The sequence below is a fragment of the Salmo trutta genome, chromosome 17 (assembly GCF_901001165.1).
Source record: "Salmo trutta chromosome 17, fSalTru1.1, whole genome shotgun sequence".
NCBI classification, from domain to species: Eukaryota; Metazoa; Chordata; class Actinopteri; order Salmoniformes; family Salmonidae; genus Salmo; species Salmo trutta.
Window position 1 is genome coordinate 31,175,286 of NC_042973.1, and position 26,399 is coordinate 31,201,684.

Here is a 26,399-nt window from a genome sequence, read left to right on the forward strand (position 1 = left end):
CTCCTCTGCTTACGCTCCACTCTGCCGCTCTAACACACGGTGTGTGTACGCAAACGCGAGTATGTGTGTGTGTGAGGGAAAGGGAGTATGCTTTGTTTCTTTTCTCTCTCTCCCACTCTAGTCTGTCTGTCTCTCTCTCTCTCTCCCTCTTTCACTCTAGTCAGGAACTTAACCAGGTCACTGGATGAATGCAATGCTACGGTTGTTATTAGCATATGTACCCTTGTCATGTGATCACAAAGGAGTAGTGAATGTGTGTGTGCGGGGGAAGGGGACACACACACACACACACAGTACAGTGGGTCACATGGGGCACCTCAAAAGGAATATGTGATGCTTTGCCATCTGGTGAGGAGATTATCTTTAAATCCCACATCCAGCTTTCACTCCTTCTGTCTGGACTGGAGCACTGAGAGGGATACCCCAAAACACACACACACACCAAGCCAATAACAATACAGCGGGATAGGATCCCAATGAGAGGGGAATGTCTAGGGACAGGATTGGGGACACACAGTCATCAACATGCCTATTGGCTTATTCATTGGTCCACAAAAAGGGTTCTAAAAGATTTAGGCGCAAAACCATGTGGCGAACATTAGCATAAAAACCATTTTTCCTGATGAGGAGGGAAGCCAGTGCTAAGCTTAAGCCCTGGACTGGCGTGGTCCATGTCTGACCATCATATCTATTTCCTGGCTTCTTGAGGGTTGGGATTGGGCTGAGTTACAGCTGGTTCTAGTGACATATTCTCATATTCTCATCATCACTCTGCAATGCCCAGCTTCACTCAATCAGCTGGTCAATACTGCATCGGCAGATGATTAACTTGAGTGGATAAACACGCACACAGACATGCACGCTCACACACACACATACGCACCAGTGCACACAGGAGTAGCGGAGGTGGTTTGGTGGACTACGCTTGTGTGATGAGTAACCTTGCCTGAAGACTTGTGTTAGCTCCCAGATCTCCTAGATCTAATCCTTTCTCAGTGGGCTAAGGCATTCTTGAGGCATACAGAAGACCAGGGTTCGACACACACACACACACACACATCTAGATTAAATGAGCAGCCCCCTAAAAGTCCCACCCCCCCAAACCCCCGACCAAGCATGGTATTAGAAGTGTCTGAAACACATACACACACAGATTGTGGTTAAAGCTGTGTGTCAACAAGAGAAAGTCATCTTCACTAGTAATCCCCACTAAGCATAATTTATTCAATACCTACATCAGGAGTGTGTGTGTGTGTGTGTGTGTGTGTGTGTGTGTGTGTGTGTGTGTGTGTGTGTGTGTGTGTGTGTGTGTGTGTGTGTGTGTGTGTGTGTGTGTCCTACATGAGAAATATCAGAGGGCTATATATAACCCTAGAGTGTACTGCCACAGAGTTCAGGCTCCCATGACTCAGAGACTCAAACTGGAGGGAAAGAAAGAGAGGAAAGATTAAAAGAACTACGCATCCCTTTTCACTGTCAGACATGTCTGAAATGAAAACAATCTCTGTGATGCCTTAGATTAATCATGTACTTTGTCGGAAGATATCCTGTTTTATCTTGTTCATCAGGAGGACAAATGACATGGTTGTCCATAATTAACTAGTAAAGACTGCAATAAGTCCATCCTCTGTGCAGAATAAATTGGGTAAAATGTTCTGATTATGTGATAAACATTTTGAAGGAATCTTTTAGTCCGAACACAGTAATGATAAAGGCCTCAAGTTCTCACTAATCAAACATGTGCACAACACCCTGACATACGGGACAAAACACACACACAATAACACACACACGAAAAGGCATACACACACACACACACACACACACACACACACACACACACACACACACACACACACACACACACACACACACACACACACATGAAATGCAGAGACACACATATGAGCAATTCACAGACAGAGTCATGACTTTCATCAGGACCCTACCGTCTATCTAAAACATAAAGTTACCCCCACCCTCCCTTCACACACTCCCCTGACACACACACTCTCCCCCAACAACCTAATCACCACAAAACCAGCCTAGCCAGCTCCAGACACAAAGAACTGAGTAAGTGAGAGAGAGAGAGAGAGAGAGAGAGAGAGAGAACAATGCCGTAACAAGCGATACATGAATTACTACTAATAAGACCAGATTTCTCCTCAGACAATGCACCTGGTGTGTGTGTTGTATGATTGGAGTGGTGATCTGAGTTGCAGAGATGGTTCCCTATGGTAAAGTCTTGGCATTGTTTAGTTTTAATTTACTGAGAGCCCAGCCAGTCTCTGCCTACAGCTCTCTGATTCATCCCTATGGACCCTCGTCTGAGGTGTGTGTGTGTGTTTATGGAAAATGCCCTCTAGCCAGACTTTATCCTCTTGCCAGACAAAGTGGAGGTTTCTGTGTTGCTGTTTATGTTTAAGGTTACAGATACTAGCCAGCACAGAGTTTCAGCACCATAAATACATACACAAACACATGCACACAGGCATGCACACACACACACACACACACACACACACACACACACACACACACACACACACACACACACACACACTGAGATGAATCTCAGACTCAAACACTATAACTCATTGATTTTCTGTTGTTATGCTTGCCTGTCATTCTATGAAATGATTCATATTGACTGTCGTACAACTCATGGTGTTCCCTGTGTTTGTGTTTTTATCTGTTCATTCACAACCACTCTTGTCTTTTGCATTCTGATAATGCGCTCATTTCACACTCTCTCAGGTAGGTCACAAATGCAGCTGTGTATGTGCGCACGAGAAAGAGGGAGAACCCAGATCCCTCCATGAGGGCTTAAGTCATCATAATGACTTCACCACAGGGGACTAGGAGGCCGCTGCTCTGCTCTCTCTGTCATCCTCCTGTGTGTTTGTGTGTGTGTAATTTTTTATGTTTATTTGGTTTTTATCACAGAAAAGAGAGGAGAGAGATAGAGAGAGAGAGAGAAGAGATCAGGGGGACACACAACTTACCCTAGTTTGTGATAATATAGCCCACATTTTCAAGTTCAAATACATTTGAGTTCTATATGTTTCAGTCATCGTGAGGGAGGAAGGGAGAAAAGGAGAGAAGGGATGAGGAAGTGACAGGTGGGAGGGGGAGGAGAGGATAGGATAGGAGAAGGAGGTAACTCAATTAGACTACAGGAAGATTGAATGCATTTTTAATCCTGGTGCTACATCTCCTGCCTGATGTAACTGTCAACATTTGTAGAAGACAAGAGAAGCGATCTATCCCTTCATTCTCCCTCCGTATCAAGTCATAGGTTGATATAATGTCATCACAGCATCATATGTGACCCGTTTCAGGAAACTAGACGTATGTCGCGGGTCACTAATTTACAGGAGAGCGGTTTGATCAAAACTTTTAAAAAAATTATCTAAATGGGTTTTTGGCAGAAATGCCTTCTTGAACATGTAAACTTTCATTTGCCTTAATAACACACTTGTATGCCATCTGTAAATAGGAATAAACAATTTAAATTACGAGCCTAGTTGGTTTAGCCACATAAAAAGACAACAACCTTCCCGCTAGCCATGATTGGCTGAGATATGGAGTGGGCTGGACATGGCGAGAGATGAGTTTGGATTGGTCTGCCATATGGCACGCTTCTGTCTATTGGAGGTGGCCAGTATGTCTTGGGAATGCTGTCTAACACAGCTTTTTTTATTTAAATGTAGTAAAACTGCATAAGTGTTGCTCTCCACTTTCTGGAGGACCGAGTTTTGAAATCAGTGGAATTCGAGTATGATAGCTAAGGAGATGGAGAAAACACCTGTCTCCGGATTACATTTTCAAACTAAGGGCACCCATGGCATCCGACAGGAGACGCGTTCATCCATGATGCATACGGGTAAGATAGTCTAGCTAGCTACATTTTCAGATATTACACATTTCAAATTTTTTCAATTCAAGTAAAAGTGTACTGTTAGCTAGCTAGCTAACATTATTATTTGTATCTCAGAGCCATTTGCTTGGCTAGTTAGAGCCTAATGTTAGCTAGCTAACATTGAACGTGGTTGGTTAGCCACCTGCAGATTCATGCACGCTAGTAACGTCATGAGTTGTGATTATGGTTCATTGTTTAGCTAGCTAGCTACATGTCTAAACAAAAGACTCCACCATTCAAGTAACCATTTCGGTTGCGTTTGTAAACTCAGTCTGGCCATCTACTCCGATTTCAGAGCACTCTCGTCTGAGTGTGCCAAAGCGCAGAATAACTGACAATTTTATGAACGCTCAACACCCGTTGAATATGGCCGGTGTCATTAAACGTCGGCAAACAAGTGCAATTAAAATGTTGCCAGCAGCACAGTTCCAGTCACCAACACTCTGGATAACATGAAAACAGCCTTACCAGCTCTGCTAGGGTGAGTAAAATGGTCAGAGTTTGGGTGGGGGCTAAAGCTTAAGAGGGTGTGAACAATGCTGAATGGGTGTAGACAAAGAAGAGTTCTCCAGCAGGTACCAATAAATTCAAAGGCCATTTTCTCAAAAGTGAGGTTACAAGTTTATTAACTTTCAAAGTAGAATTACTTTACCATTGTTCCTCAAATGCAATGTATGATATACCATTATGTAGCTCTGTATCTCTGCTTTTATCCAATGTAAAAAACAATTAAAAATTTTGCTACATAAAACCGAATCAAGGTGGTCGGTCACATATCAAAAATGGAGACTTTTGATATTAGAATGCCAATTGGGGGGAAAATACGGTGTCCAGAGGGTGTTGTTGCTTCATTATTATTTACAATTGAAGTCAGAAGTTTACATACACTTAGGATGGAGTCATTAAAACGTGTTTTTCAACAACTCCACAAATTTCTTGTTAACAAACTATAGTTTTGGCAAGTCGGTTAGGACATCTACTTTGTGCATGACACAAGCAATTTTTCCAACAATTGTTTACAGTGTCATGGTTGTCGTAAGGAGTGGACCAAAATGCAGCGGGAAAATGTATACTCATCTTTTTTTTTTGAAGAAGGAAAAACAAAATAAACACGTATACAAAACAAACGACTCCAAACAGTCCCATCAGGTGCAACAAACACTAAACCAGGAAATAACTACCCACCAACCCCCATAGAACAAACACCCCTATAAATAGGACCTTCAATCAGAGGCAACAAGAAGCAGTTGCCTCCAATTGAAGGTCAACCCAATAAACACCACATAGAAATAGACCAACTAGAAATAACATAGAAATACACTAACATAGAACATAACCCAAACAACCCCAAAACACCCTAAACAAACACCCCCTGCCACGCCATGACCAAACTACAATAACAAACAGCCCCTTTACTGGTCAGGACGTGACATACAGACAGATTATTTCACTTATAATTTACTGTATCACAATTCCAGTGGGTCAGAAGTTTACATACACTAAGGTGACTGTGTCTTTAAACAGCTTGGAAAATTCCAGAAAATTATGTCATGGCTTTAGAAGCTTCTGATAGGCTAATTGACATCATTTGAGTCAAATTGAGGTGTACCTGTGGATGTATTTCAAGGCCTATCTTCAAACTCAGTGCCTGTTTGACATCATGGGAAAATCAAAAGAAATCAGCCAAGACCTCAGGAAACAAATTGTAGTCCTCCACAAGTCTGGTTGATCCTTGGGAGCAATTTCCAAATGCCTGAAGGTACCACGTTCATCTGTAAAAACAATAGTACGCAAGTATTAACAAGATGGGACCACGCAGCCGTCATACTGCTCAGGAAGGATACGTCTTCTGTCTCCTAGAGATGAACGTGCTTTGGTGCGAAAAGTGCAAATCAATCCCAAAACAACAGCAAAGGACCTTGTGAAGATGCTGGAGGAAACAGGAACAAAAGTATCTATATCCACAGTAAAACGAGTCCTATATCGACATAACCTGAAAGGCCGCTCAGCAAGGAAGAAGCCACTGCTCCAAAACCGCCATAAAAAAAACAGACTACGATTTGCAACTGCACACGGGGATAAAGATTGTACTTTTTGGAGAAATGTCCTCTGGTCTGATGAAACAAAAAGAGAACTGTTTGGCCATAGTGACCATCCTTATATTTGGAGGAAAAAGGGGGAGGCTTGCAAGCCAAAGAACACCATCCCAACCATGAAGCACGGGGGTGGCAGCATCATGCTATGGGGGTGCTTTGCTGCAGGAGGGCCTGGTGCACTTCACAAAATAGATGGCATCATGAGGAAAGAAAATTATGTGGATATATTGAAGCAACATCTCAAGACATCAGTCAGGAAGTTAAAGCTTGGTCGCTAATGGGTCTTCCAAATGGACAATGACCCCAAGCATACTTCCAAAGTTGTGGCAAAATGGCCAAAGTTGTGGCAAAAAGGACAACAAAGTCAAGGTATTGGAGTGGCCATCACAAAGCCCTGACCTTAATCCTATAGAGAATTTGTGGGCAGAACTGAAAATGTGTGTGCGAGAAAGGAGGCTCGCCAAAATGCACCCAACTTATTGTGGGAGGCTTGTAGAAGGCTACACGAAACGTTTGACCTAAGTTAAACAATTTAAAGACAATGCTACCAAATACAATGCTACCAAATAATGCTGAGAATGGCACACACACACACACACGCACGCACGCACGCACGCACGCACGCACGCACGCACGCACACACACACACACACACACACACACACACACACACACACAAACACAGGTACAACATCTTTCTCAGCCCACTGGCGTGTGAAGGAGTACATTGCTTTAACGTCCTCTGATACATTACTCTAATGTTCTCTACTTACTATATCTACAGAGAGAACAGTACTAACACATAGACACTACACACACTCCTTAACAATCACCAGTACATGCAAAAAAGGGACAGGCCATTCTATGCATTATGGCTTATAGTGGTTGGGGAGGCCTCTTCTCAAATGTATGCAAATGTTTGTGCTCCTGTGTTCGTGATTGAGTTTGCTTGCGTGCTTGTGTGTGTGCATTTGCGACTGATGGCGTTTAAGTGTGAACATACGTGTGTGCTTTCTTGCTTGCATGTGTGTGAGTGCATAGTGTGACTGTGTGACTGAGTCTTTGTGGGTGTGTATGCAGATCGCTCAGAGCCATTTGAATATTTCTAATTTAAAAATGCAAAACGGCCAGATAAGCCTCTGCATTGGGGCCTCCTGCAGTAATTAGAAAAATAAAGAAATAAGGCTGCTAATTAGGATGCTGTGAGGAAGTGTAGAGGAAGGATGTGGTCTTCCTGCTTGTCAGTTTCCACCTCACATGTAATGCATGAATAATAGTCTCAATGCTGCTCCAACCGCTCCTGTAACATCACAGTCTTACCTCTAGCCTCAAACGCAACACACAAACACATCATTTCTTTCATATTCACATCACACAGTAATATCAACATTTGGCTGACCTCAAACTTCAAATTGGTAAACGTTGTACTGACATCAGTGTTGTGTTGATGTTGGTGTTGTACTCACATCAATGTTGTGCTGACGTCAATATTGTACAGAGATCAATTTTGTACAGCTCAGCTATCAATGCATTGTAAGAAATGTTAGAATTTTGTGGAAGCATTGTGTGCTTGATGAAAGGTGATATTATTCATTTGTGACAGATCCCTGTGAACAATATAAAGGGAAAACTGCATCTTAATGACTCAACTTATCATGGAAACAAAGCTACAAAGGGAATGTCATATTTACATTACGCAGGTGTGTGTGTGTATCTGTTCTGTGTGGTTACTGAACACAGTGTATCATCTTTCTGATCTTAATAAACCACAGGGGCTGCTATGATCTACTGCTACTGAAGCATTAGCTCTCTTTCACTCACTCACTCACTCACTCACTCACTCACTCACTCACTCACTCACTCACTCACTCACTCACTCATTCACTCATTCACTCATTCACTCTACAACAGTATATTGGCTTATACCACTCTAACCCAAACCTACTCAGTGCATGCTGAACAGTCTATACCCCTGGCTTCTACTAGTTTAATCACTCCACTCTTCTCTGTGCTGATTAGTCCAAACATCTGGACAGGGACATGAACATATGCTGGCCTCTAACCATAAAAACCTGGACTCAGGGGTAGATGTACCATAGTAAACAAAAATCTGCAACGCTCAAGTTAGTATGGTATGTTACGTTTGGTATGGCATGTATTAATTTATGGATGTCCATCATCCATTTCGTATGATATGTTACAAATTGTGATAAGGTTAAGGTTAAGGTTAAGGTTGGGGTTAAGGTTAAGGTTAGGGTTAACGTTAGGGTTAGGAGTTAAGGTTAGGGTTAGGGTAAGGGTTAAGGTTAGGGTTAGGGTTAAGATTAAGGTTAGAGTTAGGGTATGGAGTTAGGTTAAAGGGTTAAGGTTAAGGTTAGGGGAAGGGTTAGCTAACATGCTAAGTAGTTGCAAAGTAGCTAATTAGCTAAAATGCTAAAGTTCTCCATGATGAGATTTGAACGAGCAACCTTTGTGTTGCAAGATGTTTGCTTTATACGCCAACCAAACCTTTCATTTTTGACTTAAGTTACCATCTATATTATGTAACCATACCAAAAGTAACATATCATACTCATTTGAGCGTCCCGGATTTTAGTTTACTATGTTACGTCAAGTCTATGAGACCAGTCTGGTTATACTGAGGAGAGAGATGAAGGGAAAGAGATAGAGAAAAAAACTGAGGGATAGGCAGAGAGAGGGAGATTGAAGAGAGACGGAAAGGATAGGTAGTGGAAGGGTTAGACTTTTAAAAGCTCTTTAATTAACCAATCAATGGCAAAGAGCATTAGAAAATGGAAGAGGGAAAAAAGAAAGGGAAGAGACATGGAAGGAGATAAAGAAAGAGTGTGTGTGTCCACTTACAAATACGTCCATGAGCATGTGTTCCAGAGTGACCTCTAGGTCCTCCAGTCGTGCTGCCAGCGTCATTATTCTTCTGATCTAGAACCTTTAGAACCCGTCCAGGACAACTTAGAACCCCCTTGTAGAACTTTTATACACAACCCAGTATCCTTCACCGGAACTTTGACCACTGGTTTTGGTGTTTGTGTTCACATAGAACACAAAGAGAGATGAGATAGAAAACAGCAAATAATCTCAGAGAATGTGCAACGCCATCGAACAAACACCTCTATCTCCAGTGGAGAGGTCTCTCCATATCAGACCCTGATGTCACGGTCCTTGTATCTCACACCAGACCAGAAGTGTCACCACAGAACAGAAGTATAGCTGTATATTCCTCACTGATCCACAGTAAGAATCATCTGAGAACTGAGCACTGGTCAGACTGAATGACTGGAATAGGGAGGGCAGAGGGTGGGTCTCAGCACTGCAGATGAAGAGGAAGATGAGGAAGAAAAGAGGGAGGAGAGGAGAGGAAGCTTGAGGCTGTTTGAGACAGATAATCTCTCTCTCTCTCTCTCTCTCTCTCTCTCTCTCTCTCTCTCTCTCTCTCTCTCTCTCTCTCTCCATTCAGGGTCTCGGTCCACACTGGAGGTCTTTGTGCAGAGGGTGCGCTCAGGGCAGTTGATGCCCATCCGGGGTGCTCTTGGCTGGGGTGAGATCTCTTCATACTGGGTCTCTATCAATGGGTCTTTGTGGCCCCTCATTAAGGCCTGGACACCACTGCTCACAGATAAACACCAGATAAACACAGACGGCTGAAGTCTCTCTCTCTCTGTGCCTGTGTCCTGGCTCTGTAACGAGAGGCTTACGTAACATGGGTAACAGAGGGAGAAGAACCCTAAGGAGAAGAATGGGAGGAGAGAAGAGAGGAAATTGGAAATTGGAGGTGTCAGCATGGGCTGTTTTTGTTTTTTGGGGGGGCCCACTGGCATGTCATGTAACCCATTCTCTTTCTGTCTTTAACCAGCTCTGAGTGATCTAAAAACAGAGAGACAGAGTGAGTCAGAGAGACGGGGGAAGAGAGAGAGAAAGATAGTGGGATGTGGGTGTACCTACTGTAGGCAAAATGGAGAGAAAGAGGGAGATGAGGGGAATGGTACGATAAAGAGCAGGATGTGAGTCCATCTGAGTCACCACGAGGCAGAGCTTTAAACACATAGGCTTTACCAGAGCTGATATGAGCTGTCTTGATGGGACTCTTGTTCAGAAGCAAATCAAATCAATTTTTTTGGTCACATACACACGGTTAGCAGATGTTAATGCGAGTGTAGCGAAATGCTTGTGCCTCTAGTTCCGACAGTGCAGTAATATCTAACAAGAAATTGAACAAATTCACAACGACTACCTTATACACACAAATGTGAAGGGATGAATAAGAATATGTACATATAAATATATGGATGAGCGATGGCCATGCGGCATAGGCAAGATGCAGTAGATGGTATAGAATACAGTATTTACGTATGGGATGAGTAATGTAGGATATGTAGACATTATTAAAGTGGCGTTACTTAAAGTGACTAGTGATACCTTTATTAAATCTATTTACTAAATCTATTAAAGTGGCCAGAGATCTGAGTTTGTATGTTGGCAGCAGGGTAGCCTAGTGGTTAGAGTGTTGGGCTGGTAACTGAAAGGTTGCAAGCTGAGCTGATGAAATACAAATCTGTTCTGCCCCTGAACAAGGCAGTTAACCCACTGTTCCTAGGCTGTCATTGTAAATAAGAATTTGTTCTTAACTGACTTGCCTAGTTAAATAAAGGTGATTTTTATTTATTTTTTATGTTAGTGATGGCTATTTAACAGTCTGATGGCCTTGAGATAGAAGTTGTTTTTCAGTCTCTCGGTCCCATCTTTGATGCACCAGTACTGACCTTGCCTTTTGGATGATAGAGGGATCATTTCAGTTTGTCCGTGATGTGTACTGTACGCCGAGGAACTTAAAACTTTCCACCTCTCCTCTACTGTCCCGTCGATGTGGATGGGGAGATGCTCCCTATACTGTTTCCTGAAGTCCACGAGCATCTCCTTTGTTTTGTTGACGTTGAGTGTCCACATGGAAATAATGACAGAGTCCCGAACACATCAAAATGTTATGACAACAGACACATGTCCTCCAGGCACAGGCCCACATCCAGCAGGGTTTACACTGGGGATGGAGCGGTAGGATAGATGGGTAAGACCTGAACGCTGGACAATGACGCAAATATGTGACTCACCACCTGGATTCGGTCTTATATAGCAACATTTGAATTTCTTTTTTTTTTTTTTTTACATTGGATTAAAGTAGAGACTCGGCGCTACAAAATGGCATATCATACACTGCATTTAAGGAAACAATGGGAAAGTATTTCTGCTTTGAAAGTTGATCAACTTGTAAACTCACTTTTGAGAAAACCGTCTTTAAATGTTTTGGAGAGCCCTTCTTTGTCTACACCCATTCAGCATTGTTTATACCCTCTTAAGGCTTAGCCCCACCCATCTCATTAAGGGTTGATCCGAGCATTCTGTACTAACTTGCCAGCTATTTCCAGACAATTAAGAGAGAGAGAACAGCTCACTGAACATTACTTGCCCAAGCAGAGCTGGTTAGGCTGTTATGTTATCTTGGTGACAGCAACTGTGCTGTCAGATTGTCCATTCGTAAATTCAGTGCGTTTCGCGTTCAGAGCGCACACTGGACGCTCTGGTCAATAAGTAGAGTTGATCCGAATGCTCTGACCTCACAACTACAGTCAAGCACTCAAGCTAACTGGCTAACATTGGCTAGCTACTTCCAGACACATAATGAGCGAACACCCCACTCTGGCCATTTTACTCACCCTAGTAGAGCTGTTTAGGCTGTTTTCATGTTATCCAGAGCTTTGGTGACTGTAACTGCTGCTGGCAACAATTGAATTACGCTTTGTTGCTGATATTTACTGACACCAGACATATTCAACGGGTGTTGAGCGTTCAAAAATGAATCAGTTATTCTGTGCTCTGGCACACTAAAACGAGAGTCTTGGTTAAGAAATGCAGCTATGAATCCAATGAATCCCAAAGCATTACGTAATGTTAGTTAGCGAGCCAGCCAGATAGCCAGCCAGTACACTTTAACTTGAAATTAAAAAACTTAGTCAAAATTAGAAATGCAATATATCTGAAAATGTAGCTAGCTAGACTATCTAGACTATCTTACCCCTGGTCTGAAATCAGAGTAGATAGCCAGAGGGAATTTACCAGCTAGTACGTCTATCAACAGTTGCAGTGACATTCTATTGAAATGGATATTTGTATAGTGGAGTCTTTTGTTAAGACATGTAACGTAAACTAACCCCATTCCGTGCAAATGTGCACAACCGTGACATTCAAACGAGGCTGCAAATAAAACGAATGGGACTGTAGCGACTGTGTTGACATCAAAATCTGGGGTGTGAACTACGTTTCTATTCAAGCATTGATTGACATGATAATGGATCTATAGTATTGGAGAAAAGTTGAAAAAACGGACCCCTCCGACGCTGTATGTTACATCGTGACGTGTCATGGCGTAACGTACAGCGCGCATAATACAGCCTCTCTCCACCAGGTGTAGCACTTCTCTCACCGTTTAAAAACAAGAAAGGGACAGGGACAGGGTGAGGGGGGATACTTAGTCATTTTTTGCGTCGTCACTGCAAGCTATCATGACTCTCAAAAGCCGCTGTTTACTTCTGAAGATCACTTTAGCACCGCCCTAAAAACCTGATTCAAATTCGACACAAACCTTCAAATAGGTATGTAATGACATTATATAAACTCTTTATAGTGTTTTATTTACATTTTAGAGGCGATAAGGTGATAAGTTTGACAGATCGAGTGAAAAAAGCCATTTCCCCACACGACATCTCTCCTTCTCACTATCACGCAATAGGTTTTGCTTCCACACCAGCCATTTAAAAAAAGACCCGACTGAGCTCATTGCCTTCTTCAATCATGCAGAGATGGGCATCATGAAGGTCTCTTCATTGATTTTGTTGGAAAGGGGAGAAATTGTGCTTTACAATGGTATTGATATTACAGTTGATCTGGAAGTATTACTTTTTGGGGCGCTAAAATAAGGTCAATTGTACGGACCAGCATGATGTACAAAAGTGAGTTAGTTTACGTTAGCTAACTAGCTTATCAATGGACCATAATCATAACTCATGACGTTACTACCCTGCATGAATCTGCAGGTAGCTAACCAACCAGGTTCTATGGCTATAACTAGTCAAGCAAATTTGTCTGATATACAAAGAATAAGATCGTACACAATGTTAGCTAGCTAACAGTACACTTGAAATGAAACCACTTTCTGTCAAAATTAGAAACGTGTAATATCTGAAAATGTAGCTAGCTAGACTATCTTACCTGTATACATCATGGTTGGAAGTGTTTACTCTCTGACTCCAAGCATGGTTGCCCTTAGTTTGAAGATGTAATCCAGACTGGTGTTTTCTCCATCTCCTTAGCTATCATACTTGAATTCTACTGATTTCAAAACTCGATCCTCCAGAAAGTGGAGAGCATACACATAACATTAGCTAGCTAACAGTACACTTTAACTTGACATTAGGTTTATGCAGTTTTACTTCAAGATACATTTAAAAAAAGCTGTGTTTGACACGATCACCTAGACATACCGACCAGCTCCAATAGACAGACGCGTGATACATGGCAGACCAATCCAAACTCATCTCTCTGCATGTCCAGCCCACTTATTATCTCAACCAATCATGGCTAGCGGGAAGGTTGTTGACTTTTTCTGTGGCTAAACCAACTAGGCTCGTAATTTATCGATTTTATTCATATTTACAGATGGCACAGAAGTTTGATATAAAGGCACAGGAAAGTTCACATATTCGAGAAGGCATTTCTGCCAAAAAAACGCATTTAGATATAAACATATTTTTTACGTTCAAACGGCTCTCCTGTGAAGTCCTGACTTGCAACATATGTCTAGTTTCCTGAATCGAGTCACATATCGTAAAAGCTAATGTTAACAATGCAAATGGGTTTTTAATTCACTACACACCAGTGTCAAAGGTGAACTACCATTTCATCAATTAGCTGATTCTAACTATTAACTATTACTCTGTTTGTAGGACATCACTAGCAGATTTTAATAAAACTTGCATAAACTGTTTGGAAATGTGGCATTGAGATCTGAAAAGAGCATCTGTGTGTGTGGTCACATCATTAAGAGCAGAGTCTTTAAGTGTTCTGGAAGTGGTTTATAACTCTGACCGCATGACCGCGACCACAATCCACTCTGCTCCCGTCATTTCTACAATACGTTATTTTCTTCTCTTTTTTAACGATCCCTCTCTCCTCTTCCATACCCAATTTCTAAGCCTCCAAGACTTTCACTCCTTCCTCTGCCTCTTCTCTCTTTCCCTCCCTCCCCCTTCCAGTCCTTCTCTGGAGACGTACATGTCATAGGTCAGTGAGGCATCAGTCTGGGGTCAAGAGCGCTGGGGCGTGAAACAGTCGGTCATCAGCAGCACGTCTGGACACACACACACACACACACACACACACACACACACACACGCACACACACACAACTGCTGAAGTGTTCTACTTCTCTGAGGTGTTCTACTTCTCTGAGGTGTTCTACTTCTCTGAGGTGTTCATCTCTCCCTCTACCACTCCACTACTTCCTTCTCCTCATTCATCTCTCCCTCTACCACTCCACTACTTCCTTCTCCTCATTCATCTCTCCCTCTACCACTCCTCTACTTCCTTCTCCTCATTCATCTCTCCCTCTACCACTCCTCTACTTCCTTCTCCTCATTCATCTCTCCCTCTACCACTCCTCTACTTCCTTCTGCTCATTCATCTCTCCCTCTACCACTCCTCTACTTCCTTCTGCTCATTCATCTCTCCCTCTACCACTCCTCTACTTCCTTCTCCTCATTCATCTCTCCCTCTACCACTCCTCTACTTCCTTCTCCTCATTCATCTCTCCCTCTACCACTCCACTACTTCCTTCTCCTCATTCATCTCTCCCTCTACCACTCCTCTACTTCCTTCTGCTCATTCATCTCTCCCTCTACCACTCCTCTACTTCCTTCTGCTCATTCATCTCTCCCTCTACCACTCCTCTACTTCCTTCTCCTCATTCATCTCTCCCTCTACCACTCCTCTACTTCCTTCTCCTCATTCATCTCTCCCTCTACCACTCCTCTACTTCCTTCTCCTCATTCATCTCTCCCTCTACCACTCCTCTACTTCCTTCTCCTCATTCACCTCTCCCTCTACCACTCCTCTACTTCCTTCTCTTCATTCATCTCTCCCTCTACCACTCCTCTACTTCCTTCTGCTCATTCACCTCTCCCTCTACCACTCCTCTACTTCCTTCTGCTCATTCACCTCTCCCTCTACCACTCCTCTACTTCCTTCTGCTCATTCACCTCTCCCTCTACCACTCCACTACTTCCTTCTCCTCATTCATCTCTCCCTCTACCACTCCTCTACTTCCTTCTGCTCATTCATCTCTCCCTCTACCACTCCTCTACCTCCTTTTCCTCATTCACCTCTGTCACGCCCTGACCATGGAGAGCCCTTGGTTCTCTATGGTGTTGAGGTCAGGGCGTGACTAGGGGGTGTTCTAGTTTTCTTATTTCTATGTTGGTGTGCTTGGTATGGTTCCCAATTAGAGGCAGCTGGTAATCGTTGCCTCTAATTGGGGATCATATTTAGGTAGCCTTTTTCCCACCTGTGTTTGTGGGATATTATTTTGTGTTTGTGCATGTGCACCACGTAGTCACGTTTTGTTGTTCGTTTATTGTTTTGTTTTGCTGAAGTTTCACTTGAGAATAAAGATGTGGAACTCTACGTACACTCTACGTACGCCTTGGTCCAGTTCTTACGACAACCATGAAAATCTCTCCCTCTACCACTCCTCTACTTCCTTCTCCTCATTCATCATAGCCCACCATTAATAACCCAATAACAATACTCTCCATGATAGCATTATCCATATGCCTTAAACATGGGGGGAGATGGACATGGAATCTCTCATTACACATGTAGTAAGTTGGCCTGCATGTGGAGAGTTGTAGCATTGAGTGGTTCATCAAGTATTAGTTAGCCAGTCTATGAGACAGATTAGGGAAGACTTTAGCCCCCTATCACAGGATGGACACACAACAACTTGACCTGGGGTGACACAATCACGTGCGCAGATACACACACTCTTTAGACCACCTATGTAAGAGGTCTGTCAAATTCATGGTTTATGTCAGGTTTGCGTGTAATCCACTGAGTATGAGTGACAGTAGAGAGAAAGAGTACAGCATGTTCTACAGATAACACTTCTCTCCTAAAGACAGTAAGCATCACTTAGCGTCACTCACACAGACCTACATATCTACTCAGACATTCTCACTTAAATGTGTAAGAACACAAACACAGACCAGAGATAAACCCAATATGATGAGGGGTTCATGTCAACAGAACCCACCGATACCAAAGACTAAGGTTATATGTTATTCTGTACATCTTCACACAGCAGATCAGTTCAAGTTTAGCTAAAGCTAACAGCACACGTTATCATGTGTTTAATTGACACGGTCCATCTCTATCATGGCACAAGCCAGACTTTCACAACAACACTAACAACAACCAAGCTAGCTAGAGAATTACTGCTAGTACACCAGAACCCTGGCTTTGCTTGGCCAAGGCATCAGTACCTCAGGTCTTTGCTTGGCCGAGGCATCAGTACCTCAGTTCTTTGCTTGGCCGAGGCATCAGTACCTCAGGTCTTTGCTTGGCCCAGGCATCAGTACCTCAGATCTTTGATTGGCCGAAGCATCAGTACCTCAGATCTTTGCTTGGCCGAGGAATCAGGTACCTCGGGTCTCGGTAAGGGAATGTCAGCATCATGCTATTTTAGCAATTTGCTATATTTAAGAGCATATGATGGAACTAAACTGTCTAGACCAGAACCTCTGTTAGTAGCTGCCTCTTACCTTGAGCAGAAACATGTTGTAGCAGCACTGTGTCCAGTCTACCAGATCTATCTCTGTCTCCCATTCTTCTCCCATTCATGAGTCAGCGTTGGTCATGCTGCCAGAGGGAACCAGTAATCCAGTCATAACCGTAACACTGATGACCAGTGTCCAGTCCACTGGGTCCATGTGGAATTGTAGAGTTTTAGTCTCTAAGATCTATCCATCTCCCAGTCTTCTGCCATTCAGAAGAGAGGTAGTCCTGTGTTCTCAGTGTTCCTCTTACTGCCACAGTGGCCTCAGTAATCTAGGGAGCAGACTAACTAAAAGTGACTGACTAAATGTTCTGGGTCAGATCAGAATTCTGGCTGGCAACCCAAAGCCTGAATCAGGCCATGTTGATGACGGGTCAGTACCGGTCAGAACCGGTTTGGTGTGATCCAGTGATTCTGTTCTGCTGAGTCTGTCTGACTGAGTTCTGGAGGGTAGTGTGTATATGTCATAGCTTCGCTACTACAGAGAGGGAGGATTTGTCAATCAAACCAGGACACGTCTATCGGAGTTTAATGTCAGCACGCAGGTCTACCCTCTGCACCTACACATTATGGAGCCAGTGTGGTGTTCAGAAGGGAGAGCAAACAGCCTTATCTATTCCCGTCTTCAGTTTAAAGCCTCTTAAGCACCTGTTAGTGTCTCCAGGTCTAAAGGTTTACTGATAATCACATTTTGGGTCAGTAGGGGTTACAGTCTGCTGCCCTGATGCGGACACACTCACACACGTTCAGAGGGATTTTCAAAGAAACATAAAAAGTAGAATGTATTTTCTTGAATCAGCTATTGCAAGATACTACATTCTTCTGAAAATAGAGGTATTAAGTGTGCATGTTTCATTTATAAGGCACAAACCTCTGATCAAGGCCAATGAAAGTTGAGAGAACTTTTTGAAAATCTATCTGTGTATCACCTCTATCTATGGAGGGGGTGAGGGAGAAGGGAGGAAGACAGGGGATGGGTCATGGTTGCCAGTGATGATGAAGGAGAACCAGGAAGTGCAGACTCACAGTGTTTCTGCTGAATCATCCTCTGCAGCAATCCTTTGTCGGTGTGTGTGTGTGTGTGTGTGTGTGTGTGTATAGAAGGTTATAGTTTTTTGTCCTAAGAGGAGCGGAGGGTGAGGTCCCCTGCAGCAATGAAGGTCACCTTGGTATGAAGTCACAGACACGTGCATGTACGCACACACACCAGTGGAGGCTGCTGGGGGGAGGATGGCTCATAATAATGTCTGGAAACCATGTGTTTGATGTACAGTACCAGTCAAACGTTTGGACACACCTACTCATTCAAGTTAAAAAAAAAAAAAATATTACTATTTTCTACTATGAAATAACACATATGGAATCATGTAGTAACCCAAAAAGTTTTATATTTGAGATTCTTCAAAGTATCCACTCTTTGCTTCGATGACAGCTGTGCACAGTCTTGGCATTCTCTCAACCAGCTTCATGAGGTAGTCACCTGAAATGCATTTCAATTAACAGGTGTGCCTTGTTAAAAGTTAATTTGTGGAATTTCTTTCCTTCTTAATGCGTTTGAGCAAATCAGTTGTGTTGTGACAAGGTAGGGCTGGTATACAGAAGATAGCACTATTTGGTAAAAGACCAAGTCCATATTATGGCAAGAACAGCTCAAATAAGCAAAGAGAAATGACAGTCCATCATAACTTTGACATGAAAGTCAGTCAATGCGGAAAATGTCAAGAACTTTGATGGTTTCTTCAAGTGCAGTCGCAAAAACCATCAAGCGCTATGATGAAACTGGTTCCCATGATGACAGCGACAGGAAGGAAAGGAAGACCCAGAGTTACCTCTGCTGCAGAGGATAAGTTCATTAGAGTTAACTGCACCTCAGAAATTGCAGCCCAAATACATTCTTCACAGAGTTCAAGTAACAGACACATCTCAACATCAACTGTTTAAAGGAGACAGCGTGAATCAGGCCTTCATAGTCAAATTGCTGCAAAGAAACCACTACTAAAGGACACCAATAATAAGAAGAGACTGTCTTGGGCCAGGAAACACGAGCAATGGACATTAGACTGGTGGAAATCTGTCCTTTGGTCTGATGAGTCCAAATTTGAGATTTTTGGAGTCTCTGTGAGATGCAAAGTAGATGAACGGATGATCTCCTCATGTGTGGTTCCCACCGTGTAGCATGGAGGATGAGGTGTGATGGTGTGGGGGTGCTTTGCTGGTGACACTGTCTGTGATTTACCTAGAATTCAAGGCACACTTAACCAGCATTGCTAGCAAAGCATTCTGCAGTGACACTGTCTGTGATTTACCTAGAATTCAAGGCACACTTAACCAGCATTGCTAGCAAAGCATTCTGCAGTGATACGCCATCCCATCTGGTTTGCGCTTAGTGGGACTATCATTTGTTTTTCAACAGGACAATGACCAACACACCTCCAGGCTGTGGGCTGTGTAAGGGCTATTTGACCAAGAAGGAGAGTGATGGACTGCTGCATCAGATGACTTGGCCTCCACAATCATCTGACCTCAACCCAAGTGTGTCGCACCCTGATCTGTTTCAACTGTCTTTGTGATTGTCTCCACCCCCCTCCGGGTGTCGCCCATCTTCCCCATTATCCCCTGTGTATTTATACATGTGTTTTCTGTCTGTCTGTTGCCAGTTCGTCTTGTTTGTTCAAACCTACCAGCGTTTTGTGTCTCAGCTCCTGCTCTTTCCAGTTTCTCTTTTCTCATCCTCCTGGTTTTGGCCCTTGCCTGTCCTGACCCTGTACCCACCCGCCTGACCAGTCTGCCTGTCCCTGACCCTGAGCCTGCCTGCCGTCCTGTACCTTTGCTCCACCTCTGGATTATAGACCACTGCCTGCCTTGACCTGTTGTTTGCCTGCCGCTATTGTTGCATTAAATATTGTTACTTCACACAGTCTGCACTTGGGTCTTACCTTGGTACCTGATAAATTGAGATGGTTTGTGATGAGTTGGACTGCAGAGTGAAGGAAAAGCAGCCAGTGCTCAGCATATGTGGGAACTCCTTCAAGACTGTTGGAAAATAATTCTGGTTGAAGCTGGTTGAGATAATGTCAAGAGTGTGCATAGCTGTCATCAAGGCAAAGGGTGGCTGCTTTGAAGAATATAAAATATATATTCGTTTAACACATTTTTGGCTATTACATGATTCCATATGTGTTATTTCATAGTTTTGATTGCTTCACTATTATTCTACAAAGTAGAAAATAGTAAAATTAAAGAAAAACCTTTGAATGAGTAGGTGTGTCCAAACTTTTGACTGGTACTGTATGTGATACCATTCCACCTACTCTGCTCCAGCCATTACCACGAGCCCGTCCTCCGCAATTAAGGTGCCACCAACCTCCTGTGATACACACACATGGTTGCTATAAGAACAATGCACACCATCATACACAGTAAAACACAGTCAGGGATAGACATCTGCAAACACACACCTTTGCCACCTTTTCTAACTCAATCAGCGATAACCAGACTGTGTCTCTGTCTGCCCTATATACACACAAGCACAACTCTCACTAGTGTGAGTGCAAGGCAGTGAGCAGACAGAGTGCGACGGAGGCATCTTTCGGAAGCTTCTAGAAAGACACCAAAGTAAGTCACGCTCCAGCATTTTTCTGCCCCAGTAAACTTGGTCCACTTTCCCCTTACACCCCCCTACTAACACACACACACACACACACACACACACACACACACACACACACACACACACACACACACACACACACACACACACACACACACACACACACACACACACACACACACACACTTTCAGGGTGAAATAAGTACATGGCTTGTTTCTCCAACGCTAATTCAGTTATAGTTATTTGCACTCTGCCTACGGGTGTCTGCATACATGTACACAACAACGCCACTGAATTGTGCACACACATTACCTCAGAAAGTCATCACTGCACAAACCATAGTCTGGACACCACTATCACCTAAAAACACACACACATGCACTCTCACTCCTGACACACACACATGCCACACCCCGGACCCAAACTTTAAACACATGTTAAGTGGTTAAATGTTTGATGAAAATATGACATATTTAATCCATATTTAATTTAGACGGGCTAGATCATAGAGAGAAATGGAGTAAACATGATGCTAACCCCAGGGGTCCAGGGGAACATGGGAGAACACAGTTAACACAATAGGAGAGAGAAAGATTCTGTCCTTAATTCTTAGCATTCCTCCATCTTTCTGCGTGGATCTGTTGGATGTCATACTGCCACAACCACTGTCACCATAACTGTCATACTGCCACAACCACTATCACTATCATACTGCCACAACCACTATCACTGTCATACTGTCACAACCACTATCACTATCACTGTCATACTGCCACAACCACTATCACTATAACTGTCATACTGCCACAATCACTATCACTATCACTGTCATACTGCCACAACCACTATCACTATCACTGTCATACTGCCACAACCACTATCACTATCACTCTCATACTGCCACAACCACTATCACTGTCATACTGCCACAACCACTATCACTATCACTGTCATACTGCCTCAACCACTATCACTATCACTGTCATACTGACACAACCACTGTCACTATCACTGTCATACTGCCACAACCACTATCACTATCACTGTCATACTGCCTCAACCACTGTCACTATCACTGTCATACTGCCTCAACCACTGTCATACTGCCACAACCACTATCACTGTCATACTGCCACAACCACTATCACTATCACTGTCATACTGCCACAACCACTATCACTGTCATACTGCCACAACCACTATCACTGTCATACTGCCACAACCACTATCACTATCACTGTCATACTGCCACAACCAGTGTCACTATCACTGTCATACTGCCACAACCACTATCACTATCACTGTCGTACTGCCACAACCACTATCACTATCACTGTCATACTGCCACAACCAGTGTCACTATCACTGTCATACTGCCACAACCACTGTCACTATCACTATCATAATGCCTCAACCACTGTCACTATCACTGTCATACTGCCACAAACACTATCACTATCACTGTCATACTGCCACAACCACAACCACTATCACTGTCATACTGCCACAACCACTATCACTATCACTGTCATACTGCCTCAACCACTATCACTATCACTGTCATACTGACACAACCACTGTCACTATCACTGTCATACTGCCACAACCACTATCACTATCACTGTCATACTGCCTCAACCACTGTCACTATCACTGTCATACTGCCTCAACCACTGTCATACTGCCACAACCACTATCACTGTCATACTGCCACAACCACTATCACTATCACTGTCATACTGCCACAACCACTATCACTGTCATACTGCCACAACCACTATCACTGTCATACTGCCACAACCACTATCACTATCACTGTCATACTGCCACAACCAGTGTCACTATCACTGTCATACTGCCACAACCACTATCACTATCACTGTCGTACTGCCACAACCACTATCACTATCACTGTCATACTGCCACAACCAGTGTCACTATCACTGTCATACTGCCACAACCACTGTCACTATCACTATCATAATGCCTCAACCACTGTCACTATCACTGTCATACTGCCACAAACACTATCACTATCACTGTCATACTGCCACAACCACTGCCACTATCACTGCCATACTGCACCTTGTAATGCCCCTCAGAATCACTCTAGGCAGAATAGAATAGAAGAAACCTCTCTTAGGCCCACACTGCACACGCACACACGTAGTCATACAACACCCCCCTGCCCTCCGCCCCAGAGATAATGAATAATTGTGATCTAACTACCCCCCCCCTATAAAGCCTATAAAGCTTGTGCACCTGTACCCCATGCATCCCAGCACTACAGCTCAGTGAGAGTATGCAGCCCCCTACCCCACCCCACAAATGAATCATCACAACCACATCCATCATTCCATCTTACAAATATCTACCTACTGCCCATCTGCCCTTCAAGACTGTGGTTGGCCAACCCAAACCCTGCTGACTGCTACACCCCTCCTCCACCCAGGCTGTATTACTACAGTCCAGATGGGACCAGTAATGTTACCCTGCTGTACTGAAACCATTTTCCTGACATTACCTGAGGAGGGGGGGTTCTCCTTTTGTTCCAATGATAGGCAGTAACAGAGGCAGGGGAGACAAATTCACTTTGAAGTGACACCGAGGGAGGGGAAGAAGAGAGAGGGGGAGTCACTCTCCCCCAGGGCCAGTCCTGTCCCATCTACAGTATGTCTGGATGTCCGTTTCTCCTCATCATGGGGTATGGTATGGGCAAGAGGGAGTGGATGATAGGGGGCTAGAGGGGCAGAGCAGAGAGAGGAACAGGGGGAAAAGAGGTGGACAGAGAGGCAAGGGAAGGATCAAGGAGGAACAGGGAGCAGGGGTCAGGAGGTAGTAGAGAGGGAGGAGCCAGGGGTTAAGTCCAGTGTAAAGGTCTCTCCAGGAAACAGAAGACGTTACAGGCCTGTCAATCTGTCACTAACACACCCTGTCATTATTATTTAGCATACTGCCTATAACACATGCTGCATACACTCTCTCTCCTTCTCATTCCCCCTTTCTCTCTCCCCTTCTCTCTTTTTCTCTCTCTCTTTTCCTCCCTCTCTCACTGGCCAATAGCATATGCTGCAATTTGACAGCGGGAGGGGCAGGCTGAGGTCATCAATTAAACATGCACTAGAACCCCCTCGTTACACACACACACACACACACACACACACACACACACACACACACACACACACACACACACACACACACACCTGCTCCCCCTGTTAGTGGCCATGTCATAGGATGACAGATGAGGATGACAGATGAGAGGGGAGAGGGTGTGTGTCTGTGTGTCTGTGTGTGTGTGTGTGTGTGTGTGTGTGTGTGTGTGTGTGTGTGTGTGTGTGTGTGTGTGTGTGTGTGTGTGTGTGTGTGTGTGTGTGTGTGTGTGCGTATGTGAGTGTGTAAATAATATGCGGGGAGAGATGTCCAATAAAAGGCGTAGTTTATTGGGGCCAAAAGTGGAACTATACAGAGTGACACAGGGCCACAGCTCATTACAGTCTGAGCTGACCACAGGTGATTCCCATTAAACAGCACACTCTACTGGTCATCTCCAGAACTGCTGCTGAGGAGAGGGCTCTTCAGAGGAATGAAGATGGAAAGATATTTAAAAGCAACGCACATGGACACACAAATATAAAATGCCAAACCTTGGGAAGACAAAACAAGATGTACTGTTTTCATTCCAAATAGGACTGTCCTGATGACTTGAACCGTACGTGAAGCCAGACATCATTACAGTGAATCTACAGCATGATTATCTAGAGGTCTATCCATCTCAGGCTTGGGCAATTATTTTCCATGGAGGCCAGAATCATATTACAGGATTATACATCATGTGTATGACTGTGTTGGCAGATATATCTTCTGTAAATCACGTCCAGATATGTTACTTATTTAACTGTTTTAACATGCACAGAAATAAACCACATCTATGTTCTCCTTTTGGTAGGTATTTTCATTATTAAATGCAATGAACTACACGGAGGGAAAAGTACACTATGCATTCAGCACCACAGACAGAACTCTTGTTAACGGGTACAATAACACAAGAAAGAGAGCTCAACATTACATTTAAACTACTCAATCAGTGTGAGGAGTGAAGTCTCTGATAGGCATTGACTAGAGCAGTGAAGTCAGGTATAGTTTCTGACGTTGCTATGCGCAGGATTGCTGAGAGGTGAGAGTCAGTAAGAGATGATCTGTGCTTTGACTTGTTATATTTCATCACTGAAAATCTACAAACATCTTCTGAGCATGACTCCTAATCTTTGGAAAGTTTTGTTCATCGAGAGATGCATAAAACCTTGTCAGTTCTATGCATCTCGTCAACGTCAACAGTGAAGAGGCGACTCCGGGATGCTGGCCTTCTAGGCAGAGTTGCAAAGAAAAAGCCATATCTCAGACTGGTCAATAAAAAGAAAAGTTTAAGATGGGCAAAAAAACACAGACACTGGACAGAAGAACTGCCTAGAAGGCCAGCATCCCGGAGTCGCCTCTTCACTGTTGACGTTGAGACTGGTGTTTTGCGGGTACTATTTAATGAAGCTGCCATTTGAGGACTTGTAAGGCGTCTGTTTCTCAAACTAGACACTCTAATGTACTTGTCCTCTTGTTCAGTTGTGCACTGTGGCCTCCCACTCCTCTTTCTATTCTGGTTAGAGCCAGTTTGCGCTGTTCTGTGAAGGGAGTAGTACACAGCGTTGTACGAGATCTTCAGTTTCTTGGCAATTTCTCGCATGGAATAGCCTTCATTTCTCAGAACAAGAATAGACTGATGAGTTTCAGAAGAAAGTTCTTTGTTTCTGGCCATTTTGAGCCTGTAATCAAACCCACAAATGCTGATGCTCCAGATACTCAAGTAGTCTAAAGGACAGTTTTATTGTTTCTTTAATCAGTACAACAGTTTTCATCTGTGCTAACATAATTGCAAAAGAGTTTTCTAATGATCAATTAGCCTTTTAACATGATAAACTTGGATTAGCTAACACAACGTGCCATTGGAGCACAGGAGTGATGGTTGCTGATAATGGGCCTCTGTACAGTTTTATAGATATTCCATACAAATCTGCCAATTCCAGCTACAATAGTAATTTACAACATTAACAATGTCTACCCTGTATTTCTGATCAATTTGATGTTTTTTTAATGGACAAAATAAGCGCTTTTCTTTAAAAAACAAGGACATTTCTAAGTGACCCTAAACTTTTGAACGGTAGCGTATTTATTTATCTTTCATCTCTCTGTGTTTCATCATTTTCTTTTAATTCGCAAGAGGCTGAATGGATCTCACAGGAGAAAGCATCTGAGCGAGCGAAACAGCGCCCCGCAGTCTCTCTACATGTAGGCCATCTATCTGATGATGTCTGGTTCAAACGCGTATGAGATTTCGTCTCCTGTAGCAATGAAGGCAAGGGAAGCCAGCGAGTATCTGGCCTTCCTAGACAAAAAAATACATACAAAATTTGCCAATCAGTATTGAGCTAAAACTGTTAATGCTCAACTGTTAATGGTCCTGGCGCACCAAAAAAAAGTGTCAAGGGAAGCCAGTTTGATTTTGGCGTCACTTATATCAAATCCCATTAAGAGCACACATCATTGACAGAAAAACTTGTTGTGTTGTTTTCCTCCTGTGGCTAGCTTGCTAGCTAAAATTGTCCCTTTCCTAAATTAGCCATAGATGGAGATAGGGATTTGGACTTGTGGTTTTACTTAACTCTCAGTACTGGCCAATGATTTTAATGGCGATTCTGATCTAACCATAAATTCATACATTGTTGTCCCCATGGCCTGAGAGGATAGAAGTTCAATATGTAGCTAGATGAAGAAGGCTAATGTTAACTAGCTAACGTTGCCCATGAATGGAAGTTAGGCTA

At 43.4% G+C, this 26,399-nt stretch overlaps 1 protein-coding gene across 4 annotated transcripts in view; it reads right to left on the reverse strand.

Annotated features, from left to right (window-relative positions):
- The window catches only part of LOC115152031 (FERM domain-containing protein 4A), a 217,036-nt gene that overhangs the window by 113,439 nt on the left and 77,198 nt on the right, over window positions 1–26,399 (reverse strand). For 2 of the 4 annotated variants that reach the window (XM_029696484.1, XM_029696490.1), the window contains exon 1: window positions 1–67. This exon is cut by the window's left edge and continues 331 nt beyond it. The exons of the other annotated variants lie outside the window; for them this stretch is intronic. The gene's annotated coding sequence lies outside the window, so the exon portion shown is untranslated. Of the gene's footprint in view, window positions 68–26,399 lie in introns of those variants that run through there. 4 annotated transcript variants of the gene reach the window in all.